At 40.0% G+C, this 13,241-nt stretch overlaps 1 protein-coding gene across 2 annotated transcripts in view; it reads left to right on the plus strand.

Annotated features, from left to right (window-relative positions):
• Window positions 1-13,241, plus strand: part of RAB3C (RAB3C, member RAS oncogene family) — a 1,959,298-nt gene that overhangs the window by 1,217,728 nt on the left and 728,329 nt on the right. The window lies entirely within an intron of this gene.

Raw genomic sequence — 13,241 nt, forward strand, 5'->3', positions numbered from 1 at the left:
CTTTTCCCCACCATCTACCCTCTTCCATACAACTAACTCACACCTATATTTCCACTCGCTGCTTAAAAAACTTCAATTCTGAAACCTTCTCAAATGTAAAAAGCACAAATTGGAACCCATTAAAGACTCTTCCTCTAGATAATGCTCTCTCCTACTTTAACTCTACTGTCACAAACCTGCTCAACAACTTTGCCCCTCTAAAAACAAAACGTACAAAAAGTAACCCTGTACCCTGGTTAGCCAAAAACACCTTAGTTACTATGCGATTCCATGACAAAGCCTTGACATGTTATGATGAAAATAAAACCACTATCAACTTTAATGAATATAAAACACTACGAAATAAAGTCAAAAAACTTATTACCTTAGACCGCAAAGCCTATTTCTCCACTCTCCAAACCAACCACAACACCAATCCCAAACTATTTTGGAAAGAAATCTCATCTCTCCTCAATCCTGGAAAAAAGAAAACCCTTGCCCTAACCCAGATGCCTCTGACTTGGACTTAGCTACCCAATTTAACTCTTTCTTCATAGAGTCCATAAGCTAACTAACATTGTCCTTCACCCACACCTCTGCGACTCCTCCTCAGCCTGCACCCATCCCTTCCTCCCCTAGCATTCATTGCCCTCAACCAGAACCCTACTATCTCAATCCCATCTCTATATCCACCATAAAAAAAACTTCTCCTAAAATTAAAATCTAGTTCCATTGCCCCTGATGAAATTCTCTCCTACTTCCTAAAAGTAGCCACAGAAGCCATTGCTCTCCCTATCAGCATACTAATTAATCAGTCTATCTCAGAAAACCAGGTCTCCCAGCTCTGGAAGAAAGCCTTTATTATTCCTCTACATAAAGGAGGCAATAATAATCATATTCCAAACTTCCGCCCAATTGCTATCCTGTGCCCTATTTCTAAGCTTCTTGAGAAATGTATCCACCAACAACTCTTACCCTATTTCATCAAAAAACAGCTTCTTAGCCCCACACAGCATAGATTCAGACCCGGTCATAGCACCTCCACTGCCCTCCTTTCCTTCCTTGAAACAATTAACAAAGCCCACAATTCTGGCCATTTTGTGTCCACCCTTCTCGTCAACCTCTCCAAGGTGTTTGACACTATTTCCCACAACCTGCTTCTTAATAAACTCTCCAAACTAAACCTATCCCCTTCCTGTACCAAGTGGTTCTCCAGCTACCTCACAACCAGACAACAAGCAGTCAAATGGAATAAAGCCACTACACCCTTCCTTAATACTCCCACAATTGTCCCCCAAGGTTCCATTTTAGGCACCTACTATTCAATATATTCATCAATGACTTCTACCAAGCCATTCCAAACTCCAGCCTCATCCAATATGCTGATGATTCTACCATTATCTGCTCCTCCCCTTCTATCCCCACTCTAAATAAGCTTACCCAAAGCACCTTCTCCTCTACTGAGCAGTGGATACTAGACAACCATCCTGCTCTTAATGCAACAAAAACTAAACTTATGTGATTCACCACCTCCAAAACCTCCTCCCTAGATAAACAGTCATTCATAATCACCAGCAAAAACAATACTCCCCTAGAAATAGCCTCTGACTTTAAAATACTAAAACTCATAGATGAGCAACTAAAATTTGACAAACATTTACATGTTAATATCAAAAACACTCCCAAAAAACTTGGTATGCTATACCGCCATAATCAGTATATCTCTCCTTCCACCATGCTCATACTAGCCAATACTTATCTCATCCCATCCCTCCTACATGGTGCATCTATCCTCACCAACCTACAATCCTCCCTCAAAACAAAACTTTCCTCTTGCCATAACAAGATATCAAAATTTGTGGCAGGTCATACAGCCATTTCTCACCACTGCAATTCTCTTCACCAACTAAACTGGCTTGAGTTACCTAACCTCCTCACTATACCCAACTCATCCAAGCGCACAAACTCATTTATAACCCCTCTCTTTGTCTCTCCCTAGCCACTACCTTTGAAATGCATGAACCAGAATGATTTCTAAGATCTAATTCCCGAAAACTAATTAAATTGCACAAACCCACACATCCAGCTGGGAATCACCTAATGTCCTTCTCCCTTGCACGCCTCTGGAATTCTCTACCATCTCCTATCCGCATCACCAGCAGTCTCTAATCATTTAAAACCTTGTTGCACTCACACCTAACTTCACAATGGAAGTGCTCCTGTTCCCATCCTACCTAAACCTTCTAATACCACTTCCTAGTCTCCTAGAACTAAATACGCCATCACTGCCTCCTATAGTTCTGCAGCTCTACTGAACTATTTGACCAACTACTTAACAGTTACCCTATGTTCACTGTTACTTTTCTTAAGTGTTTTGATCTCTGAAATGTAATTAACTTCCTGTTTTATTTGGTTTATTAATCCTTTATTTACCATGTAACAATATTTTTATACTTTTGTATATCTGTGTGGAGCTTTTCTCCCCGGGCCTGTACTGAAAATGGATGTTTTTATTGCTGGTTAATGAACTGTACTGATATTTTCTATCATTGTTAACCTTTTCTTATCATATTTACTTTGTATTTCTTTGAGATAATCTGTAATGTATATGTGCAATGTGTACTATGTATTTGTATTTTTTCTGGAGCTTTTCTCCCCAGGACTCCATTGAAAACGGGTTCCTTGTGGCCCAATGGACTATCCTGGCAAAAAACTGCAAATAAATAAATAAAATAAATAAAAATTACCGCGGGGGTAAGGGGCAAATGTCAGCATGGTGGCCGAGTGGTTACTTACCTGGAGTGAAATGTCCGAGTTTTGGTTTTGCCGTCTCGGTCTTTTAAAAGTCAGGTAAGTGAAATTTCGGGTTTGTGAAGTAGACCCATTGATAGATAGGTAAATCCATAGATAGCTATAGATACAGATACACACACAGACAGACACACACACACACACACACATATTCATATATACATATATATATATATATATATATATATATATATATATATATATATATATATATATATATATATACAGTATGTATATTGTCATAGTTCCCCCCATGCAGATTTTTGCAGAATTTCCAGATTTTTTTACTCATATTTTTGGTGAGTTTCTCATGAAATTGTAGTTTTCTGGCAAGTCACTGAGGACTGAAGTCAGAAAATAATGGTAGAGATTTGATTTTCAGACTTAACATCCTTCAGAAAATTCATTCTAATGCAAAACCTGTTATTCTACCAAGTTTCTGAGTTTGTAAGAGCAATATTTAAAAAGTGTCCCTATTTTGGGACCTTTGCTGCCCCATTATTTGTGGCTTTGTCCAGATTTCTTTAGATAGCATTCGAAAGACATGCGTAAATCACAATGTCATTTGCAAATATCATAGCCCACGGGGACTCCTGTCTGATCTCGTCTGTCAACCTGTCCATCACCATTGCAAATAAGAAAGGGCTCAGATATACACACACACACACACACACACACACACATATTTGTATATATATTATATATACATATACGTATATATCTATAATTATATGTATATATAATATATATATATATATATATATATAGATAGATATATCTATATATATATCTATATATATATATATATATATATATATATATATATATATATATATATATATATCATTTATTTATTTATTTATTTATTTTATTTTTTATTTTACATTTGTTGACCGGGCTAGTCTAGCTGGATATATGTCCATTTTCAGTAGAGACCCGGGGAGATAAGCTTCAAAATTAAAAATTATAATGAAAACAAATGAGATCCCATTAAAGAAATACATGTAAAGTAACCAGATAAATTAAGACATTCTAACTAGTGACATAGTTATAAGATATAAACATGCAGTAGTTAGAAAATAAACGACAAAAATATTGTAACACGAGACATACATGTAGAATACTATCATAATGTACAGAGAGTAGGGATACAGGAAAGTAAGAAGATGGCAGTTATGGAAGTACACCATCTTTTTTTTTTTTTTGTTATTATAATAAATAAATAGTAAGAAGGAGATATGGATTAGTGGATGCAAAAATGAAATAGATTTAGGGTTCTAAAGATGAGAAGTTTAGTCAGGGGTCAAGAAATAAAGTTAGTCAGGATTAGTACAGGGGCACAGCCATTGTGTTTTAAGGTAGAGATTGAGTTTCTTTTTAAAGAGAGATTTTGAGGGAATAGTAGAAAGTTCAGAGGGAAGCAGGTTCCAATCTTTTCCAACAGTGTTAGAGAAAAGGGAATTTCCAGCCTTGTTGTTTGCTTTGTCAGTATCTACAAGAAGTTTGTGTGCAGATCTTAGGGACTTTAGGTTATGGTAGGGGTGAATAAGAGTAGATAGTATAGGTGTTTTGTCAGGTTGATAAAGAATTTGATGGGCTATGCCTAGTTGATTAAGTTTTAGTTGCTGCCAGCCTAGTTGTTTTAGATTAGTACAGTGGTGGGTTCTGTAAGGGTTGCATGTGGCAAATCTGGCTATGTTGTGGTAGGAGTTTTCTAATTTCAAAAGATTCTTTTTTGATAAGTTGGTAAATATGGGAGAGGCATAGAGAAGGGGTGAGATAAGGTGGGAGTGGGCAATAGTTATTCTAGATTCTGGAGTGAGGAAAGGTTTGATTCTGTAAAAAGAGCCTATTTTTTTGTTAATAGTTTTCAATGTGTTGCCTATATGGGTATCAAAGTTAAGGTTGTTATCAATGGTAATGCCTAGTAGTTTGGTAGTAGGATCTTGTGATATAGGTGTGACATTTTTAGATGTTATAGTAAAGTCTATGTGGTGAGATTTACTGGAAGGTGTGAAGAGGAGGAGTTTAGTTTTTTTTGGGTTAAGTAGTAGACAGAGTTGGGAAAACCATTATTCTACAGAATTAAATATGTGTTGTGTGAGGGAGTGAAGATCTGATACAGATGTGGCTGAGCAAATTAGTGTAGAATTGTCTGCGTATTGTATGCATGTAGCTTGGGGAACTACTTGGTGGAGGTCATTGATAAATAAAGAAAATAGGAGGGGACCCAGTATGGAACCTTGTGGGACACCAACGTTGACAGGTAGCTGGGAGGACAGAGTGGAGTTCCAGAGTACTGCTTGATGTCTGTTATTTAAGTAGGACTTAAACCAGTTTATAGGTTGGGTTTCAACTGACAAAGATTGAAGAATGTGTATGAGTATTTGGTGGTTGGCCATGTCAAAAGCCTTGGATAGGTCTAAAAAAAGTGCAGAGGAAAGGGTGTTATGGTTACGTTTTTTGTTGATTGTGTCTGTAAAGGAGAGGAGGGCAGTGGTGGTACTGTGGCAAGGTCTGAAACCATGTTGGGTATTAGAGAGTAAGTTAATTTGGAGAAGATGGTCAAGCAGTTGCTTGTGGATACACCTTTCCATTATCTTAGATAAGAGAGAGAGTAGGGCTATAGTGCGGTAGTTAGAGATGTCAGTAGACTTTCCACACTTATAAAGTGGGATAATGTGGGAAATTTTCCAAAGTTTGGGGACATATCCTTCAGTGATGGTTCTGTTGATCAGTATGGAAATTGGGCAGGCTATTGATTTGGCTGCTAATTGCAAGTATTCTGTGGGTATTAGGTCTGCAGAGGGAGTACATGGTTTGAGTTTTTTTTAGAGACAAAGGAAGAGAAGTTAGCGAGGAAACGATCAGAAATGCAGGTAGCTACAGGTTGGAAGGCAGGATATGAGTGGGGAAGGTTTGAGAATAAAGGGGAAGTCTAGGGAAAGACTTCTAGAGGAGTACAAACTGAAAGGCACCAAGTAAGTATGAATCGGAGCCAGCAAGAAGCTTAGTAGATGGTTAAAGTTTGCAAAAATAGCACAGGGAGAGGGGGAGTGATAAATGGGAGAAAGGCACCCCCTAGTGGGCAGTTCAGGAAATGAAGGTGAGTTTGTAAGGGAGCAGAATAGTGTAGGACAGTGTAGAGAAAGAAATCTATAGTGAGAGGGGGTGAAGGTAAGCGGAAGAGGTGTATACGCTGTTAGGTAGATACAGAATAGGGGTAAGGCTGCTGGCTGCTCAGGCTCTGAACTTTGAAGCCCTGAAACAGGTGGTGGATAGGGGTCTGTTTTACCAGGTAGATTTAGTCCATAACATACTTATTGTTTTCCATGATAGAGGGTGCAGGAAGCACGAGGTTGAGGCCACAAGCATATGGATAGGGTTCTTAACACACCAGGTAGGCTGTGGTTATATCAGGAGCAGGCTCAATTGAGTTGGGTACTTAGGGGAAGAAGGGAGATAAAAGGTAGAGGAGAGAAACAGAGTTAGCAATTCAGCTTTTATATTAAAGAAGGCAGTAATAGCTAGCAGTAATACTTATAACATTGCAATTAGTAATTGAGCTAAGATGCATACATTTAGCCAGTCTAAACAGTTCTTAAGTACTACTAGGCAACAGCATTGATGAGGTAAAAACAGCAGGTAGCACAAATGCAATGGAACAAAGTGCAAGTCAGATACATGCATTTAGCAGTTTAAGCAGTTCTTAAGTACTTCGGGCAACAGCATCAAAGAGGTTTAAGCATCAAGTAGCATAATGGAATGGTACAAAAATGCAAGATAAAATGGTCAGCAGTAAAATGGATAACATCAAGATGGGGTACCTGACAATGATTGGTAGTCTACAGGTGCATGTTCAGTAATTAAATTTGGAGGTTCATACTCCCAAGGGAAATATTTGAAGCATTTAATGTGTGAGTAAATTACTGAGGGCAGCACAGACAGGGAGCTGCTATTATGTAGCAGGGTTGCCATATATGGGGTCAAAACAACCTTTCCAGATTTAGAGGGAGCAGGGCTGTCTGTGGTGTAGAGAATTGAACAAGCTGAAAAGTGAGGTAGAGACAGCCTCCTTCAAGCAGGAGCTGCGGAGGGGTACTTTTACCTACAACTAGTGTGAGCTTTAAACAGGAAAGAATAAAGGCACTACAATATATTTAACAATATATTTAACACCTACACATCTGCAGATTAACACAAGTCGAACTCGGCTGTGAGGAATATAATACAGTTACCCAAGTCAGTCAGATTAGTCCTAAAAATAGTTGGCACCATTGTAGATAGCCATGTCGGCCAAAAAATCAGTAAACACAATGTCGCACAGTATAATAAAATCATATGCTGTTGAAGGAGTTCTCTTTGTGGTTGGAAATACTTTTGTGGTTTCACTGTTGTGAAAATTATACTGAGGAAGATGCAGGGAAATATATGATATCCCAAGCTAAATGCTCAGACAGTGCTCCACGTAGGTGGAGTATTACACAAACGGACATTTTACCTGAAAGAACTTAAACACATTAAGCTAGGCAAACACTGCTGTAAAAGTGCATGAACAGCGCTTGTTTTCAAAGGTACGAGTACTCTAGACCAAGGTCTCAGTCTCACACCACGTGGGTGGCGCAGTAGGCAATCATATGCTAAAAGCTTATAGCCAGAGGACGCTAGTCTATTCACAGGCTAAAAAGATCTGAATAGTCACTTAAATTGCTAAGAACAGGGGTAACATTAGGATCTAGGCAAGGTATGAGGTGACCATAACATAGAGCGCGCAAATACAGCTTTGCCGCAAAACACAATAGCAAACATGGAGTGTTGAGAGATAAGCAAAAAAGCAATTACACCTTTGTTGCTAAAACACAATAACAAACACAATATCAGATGTGGTGTGTTAAAAGATCAGCAAAACACATTAGTTTATAGTAAGCAATTCCACTGGTCGACGACCATTCAAGTTCAATAAACAATGCAATCGCTGAAAAGCTAGCTAGTGAGACCACTAATACCACTTACCAGGGGCCAAGACGCCAGGGCAGAGCGGACAGCAGCTAGGGACCCTCAAGTGAAACTAAGAGATGGCGCCTTACAGGTCAAGGGGTATAAATAACTTCCCACGAGACAATGAGGCAACTAGGAAAGAGAAAAGGAGTGCAATAGAATGCAGATGGGTGGAGCCAGAAGGTAGTTACTTACATAGAGGATAGCTAGTTAACAACAACTGCAGGAAAATAGGGGAAAAAGGGGCAAGAAAAGGAGGGGTAGGACTAGAGGAGGAGTAGATGTCAGTACAAGAGTAGATATCTATTGAAAGAGACAAGACAGGTGGCCAGTAGCTAGAGACAAAGGAAGAGAAGTTAGTGAGGAAACAATCAGCAATGCAGGTAGCTACAGGTTGGAAGGCAGGATATAGGTGGAGAAGGTTTGAGAATAAAGGGGAAGTCTAGGGAAAGACTTCTAGAGGAGTACAAACTGAAAGGCACCAAGTAAGTATGAATCGGAGCTAGCAAGAAGCTTAGTAGATGGTTAAAGTTTGCAAAAATAGCACAGGGAGAGGGGGAGTGATAAATGGGAGAAAGGCACCCCCTAGTGGGCAGTTCAGGAAATGAAGGTGAGTTTGTAAGGGAGCAGAATAGTGTAGGACAGTGTAGAGAAAGAAATCTATAGTGAGAGGGGGTGAAGGTAAGCGGAAGAGGTGTATACGCTGTTAGGTAGATACAGAATAGGGGTAAGGCTGCTGGCTGCTCAGGCTCTGAACTTTGAAGCCCTGAAACAGGTGGTGGATAGGGGTCTGTTTTACCAGGTAGATTTAGTCCATAACATACTTATTGTTTTCCATGATAGAGGGTGCAGGAAGCACGAGGTTGAGGCCACAAGCATATGGATAGGGTTCTTAACACACCAGGTAGGCTGTGGTTATATCAGGAGCAGGCTCAATTGAGTTGGGTACTTAGGGGAAGAAGGGAGATAAAAGGTAGAGGAGAGAAACAGAGTTAGCAATTCAGCTTTTATATTAAAGAAGGCAGTAATAGCTAGCAGTAATACTTATAACATTGCAATTAGTAATTGAGCTAAGATGCATACATTTAGCCAGTCTAAACAGTTCTTAAGTACTACTAGGCAACAGCATTGATGAGGTAAAAACAGCAGGTAGCACAAATGCAATGGAACAAAGTGCAAGTCAGATACATGCATTTAGCAGTTTAAGCAGTTCTTAAGTACTTCGGGCAACAGCATCAAAGAGGTTTAAGCATCAAGTAGCATAATGGAATGGTACAAAAATGCAAGATAAAATGGTCAGCAGTAAAATGGATAACATCAAGATGGGGTACCTGACAATGATTGGTAGTCTACAGGTGCATGTTCAGTAATTAAATTTGGAGGTTCATACTCCCAAGGGAAATATTTGAAGCATTTAATGTGTGAGTAAATTACTGAGGGCAGCACAGACAGGGAGCTGCTATTATGTAGCAGGGTTGCCATATATGGGGTCAAAACAACCTTTCCAGATTTAGAGGGAGCAGGGCTGTCTGTGGTGTAGAGAATTGAACAAGCTGAAAAGTGAGGTAGAGACAGCCTCCTTCAAGCAGGAGCTGCGGAGGGGTACTTTTACCTACAACTAGTGTGAGCTTTAAACAGGAAAGAATAAAGGCATTACAATATATTTAACAATATATTTAACACCTACACATCTGCAGATTAACACAAGTCGAACTCGGCTGTGAGGAATATAATACAGTTACCCAAGTCAGTCAGATTAGTCCTAAAAATAGTTGGCACCATTGTAGATAGCCATGTCGGCCAAAAAATCAGTAAACACAATGTCGCACAGTATAATAAAATCATATGCTGTTGAAGGAGTTCTCTTTTGTGGTTGGAAATACTTTTGTGGTTTCACTGTTGTGAAAATTATACTGAGGAAGATGCAGGGAAATATATGATATCCCAAGCTAAATGCTCAGACAGTGCTCCACGTAGGTGGAGTATTACACAAACGGACATTTTACCTGAAAGAACTTAAACACATTAAGCTAGGCAAACACTGCTGTAAAAGTGCATGAACAGCGCTTGTTTTCAAAGGTACGAGTACTCTAGACCAAGGTCTCAGTCTCACACCACGTGGGTGGCGCAGTAGGCAATCATATGCTAAAAGCTTATAGCCAGAGGACGCTAGTCTATTCACAGGCTAAAAAGATCTGAATAGTCACTTAAATTGCTAAGAACAGGGGTAACATTAGGATCTAGGCAAGGTATGAGGTGACCATAACATAGAGCGCGCAAATACAGCTTTGCCGCAAAACACAATAGCAAACATGGAGTGTTGAGAGATAAGCAAAAAAGCAATTACACCTTTGTTGCTAAAACACAATAACAAACACAATATCAGATGTGGTGTGTTAAAAGATCAGCAAAAACACATTAGTTTATAGTAAGCAATTCCACTGGTCGACGACCATTCAAGTTCAATAAACAATGCAATCGCTGAAAAGCTAGCTAGTGAGACCACTAATACCACTTACCAGGGGCCAAGACGCCAGGGCAGAGCGGACAGCAGCTAGGGACCCTCAAGTGAAACTAAGAGATGGCGCCTTACAGGTCAAGGGGTATAAATAACTTCCCACGAGACAATGAGGCAACTAGGAAAGAGAAAAGGAGTGCAATAGAATGCAGATGGGTGGAGCCAGAAGGTAGTTACTTACATAGAGGATAGCTAGTTAACAACAACTGCAGGAAAATAGGGGAAAAAGGGGCAAGAAAAGGAGGGGTAGGACTAGAGGAGGAGTAGATGTCAGTACAAGAGTAGATATCTATTGAAAGAGACAAGACAGGTGGCCAGTAGCTAGAGACAAAGGAAGAGAAGTTAGTGAGGAAACAATCAGCAATGCAGGTAGCTACAGGTTGGAAGGCAGGATATAGGTGGAGAAGGTTTGAGAATAAAGGGGAAGTCTAGGGAAAGACTTCTAGAGGAGTACAAACTGAAAGGCACCAAGTAAGTATGAATCGGAGCTAGCAAGAAGCTTAGTAGATGGTTAAAGTTTGCAAAAATAGCACAGGGAGAGGGGGAGTGATAGATGGAAGAAAGGCTCCCCCTAGTGGGCAGTTCAGGAAATGAAGGTGAGTTTGTAAGGGAGCAGAATAGTGTAGGACAGTGTAGAGAAAGAAATCTATAGTGAGAGGGGGTGAAGGTAAGCGGAAGAGGTGTATACGCTGTTAGGTAGATACAGAATAGGGGTAAGGCTGCTGGCTGCTCAGGCTCTGAACTTTGAAGCCCTGAAACGGGTGGTGGATAGGGGTCTGTTTTACCAGGTAGATTTAGTCCATAACATACTTACTGTTTTCCTTGATAGAGGGTGCAGGAAGCTGGAGGTTGAGGCCACAAGCATATGGATAGGGTTCTTAACACACCAGGTATGCTGTGGTTATATCAGGAGCAGGCTCAATTGAGTTGGGTACTTAGGGGAAGAAGGGAGATAAAATGTAGAGGAGAGAAACAGAGTTAGCAATTCAGCTTTTATATTAAAGAAGGCAGTAATAGCTAGCAGTAATACTTAGGTTCATAGATTAGTACTAGGCTAACTGCCCTTGCAAGCCATTTTAAGCCTAGCCAATTATCCCCCTGTGAGATTCAAACCCTGTACCTTGTGTTTGTAAGGCAAACACCTTAACCATTAGGCCACCCTCCCAACCCCTTTATAACATTGCAATTAGTAATTGAGCTAAGATGCATACATTTAGCCAGTCTAAACAGTTCTTAAGTACTACTAGGCAACAGCATTGATGAGGTAAAAACAGCAGGTAGCACAAATGCAATGGAACAAAGTGCAAGTCAGATACATGCATTTAGCAGTTTAAGCAGTTCTTAAGTACTTCGGGCAACAGCATCAAAGAGGTTTAATCATCAAGTAGCATAATGGAATGGTACAAAAATGCAAGATAAAATGGTCAGCAGTAAAAGGGATAACATCAAGATGGGGTACCTGACAATGATTGGTAGTCTACAGGTGCATGTTCAGTAATTAAATTTGGAGGTTCATACTCCCAAGGGAAATATTTGAAGCATTTAATGTGTGAGTAAATTACTGAGGGCAGCACAGACAGGGAGCTGCTATTATGTAGCAGGGTTGCCATATATGGGGTCAAAACAACCTTTCCAGATTTAGAGGGAGCAGGGCTGTCTGTGGTGTAGAGAATTGAACAAGCTGAAAAGTGAGGTAGAGACAGCCTCCTTCAAGCAGGAGCTGCGGAGGGGTACTTTTACCTACAACTAGTGTGAGCTTTAAACAGGAAAGAATAAAGGCACTACAATATATTTAACAATATATTTAACACCTACACATCTGCAGATTAACACAAGTCGAACTCGGCTGTGAGGAATATAATACAGTTACCCAAGTCAGTCAGATTAGTCCTAAAAATAGTTGGCACCATTGTAGATAGCCATGTCGGCCAATAAATCAGTAAACACAATGTCGCACAGTATAATAAAATCATATGCTGTTGAAGGAGTTCTCTTTTGTGGTTGGAAATACTTTTGTGGTTTCACTGTTGTGAAAATTATACTGAGGAAGATGCAGGGAAATATATGATATCCCAAGCTAAATGCATAGACAGTGCTCCACGTAGGTGGAGTATTACACAAACGGACATTTTACCTGAAAGAACTTAAACACATTAAGCTAGGCAAACACTGCTGTAAAAGTGCATGAACAGCGCTTGTTTTCAAAGGTACGAGTACTCTAGACCAAGGTCTTAGTCTCACACCACGTGGGTGGCGCAGTAGGCAATCATATGCTAAAAGCTTATAGCCAGAGGACGCTAGTCTATTCACAGGCTAAAAAGATCTGAATAGTCACTTAAATTGCTAAGAACAGGGGTAGCATTAGGATCTAGGCAAGGTATGAGGTGACCATAACATAGAGCGCGCAAATACAGCTTTGCCGCAAAACACAATAGCAAACATGGAGTGTTGAGAGATAAGCAAAAAAGCAATTACACCTTTGTCGGTAAAACACAATAACAAACACAATATCAGATGTGGTGTGTTAAAAGATCAGCAAAAACACATTATAGTAAGCAATTCCACTGGTCGACGACCATTCAGGTTCAATAAACAATGCAATCGCTGAAAAGCCAGCTAGTGAGACCACTAATACCACTTACCAGGGGCCAAGATGCCAGGGCAGAGCGGACAGCAGCTAGGGACCCTCAAGTGGAACTAAGAGATGGCGCCTCACAGGTCAAGGGGTATAAATAACTTCCCACGAGACAATGAGGCAACTAGGAAAGAGAAAAGGAGTGCAATAGAATGCAGATGGGTGGAGCCAGAAGGTAGTTACTTACGTAGAGGATAGCTGGTTAACAACAACTGCAGGAAAATAGGGGAAAAAGGGGCAAGAAAAGAAGGGGTAGGACTAGAGGAGGAGTAGATGTCAGTACAAGAGTAGATATCTATC

This window comes from Protopterus annectens, chromosome 2.part2 (assembly GCF_019279795.1).
Source record: "Protopterus annectens isolate FY-2018-M chromosome 2.part2, PAN1.0, whole genome shotgun sequence".
In the NCBI taxonomy this organism is placed as follows: Eukaryota; Metazoa; Chordata; order Ceratodontiformes; family Protopteridae; genus Protopterus; species Protopterus annectens.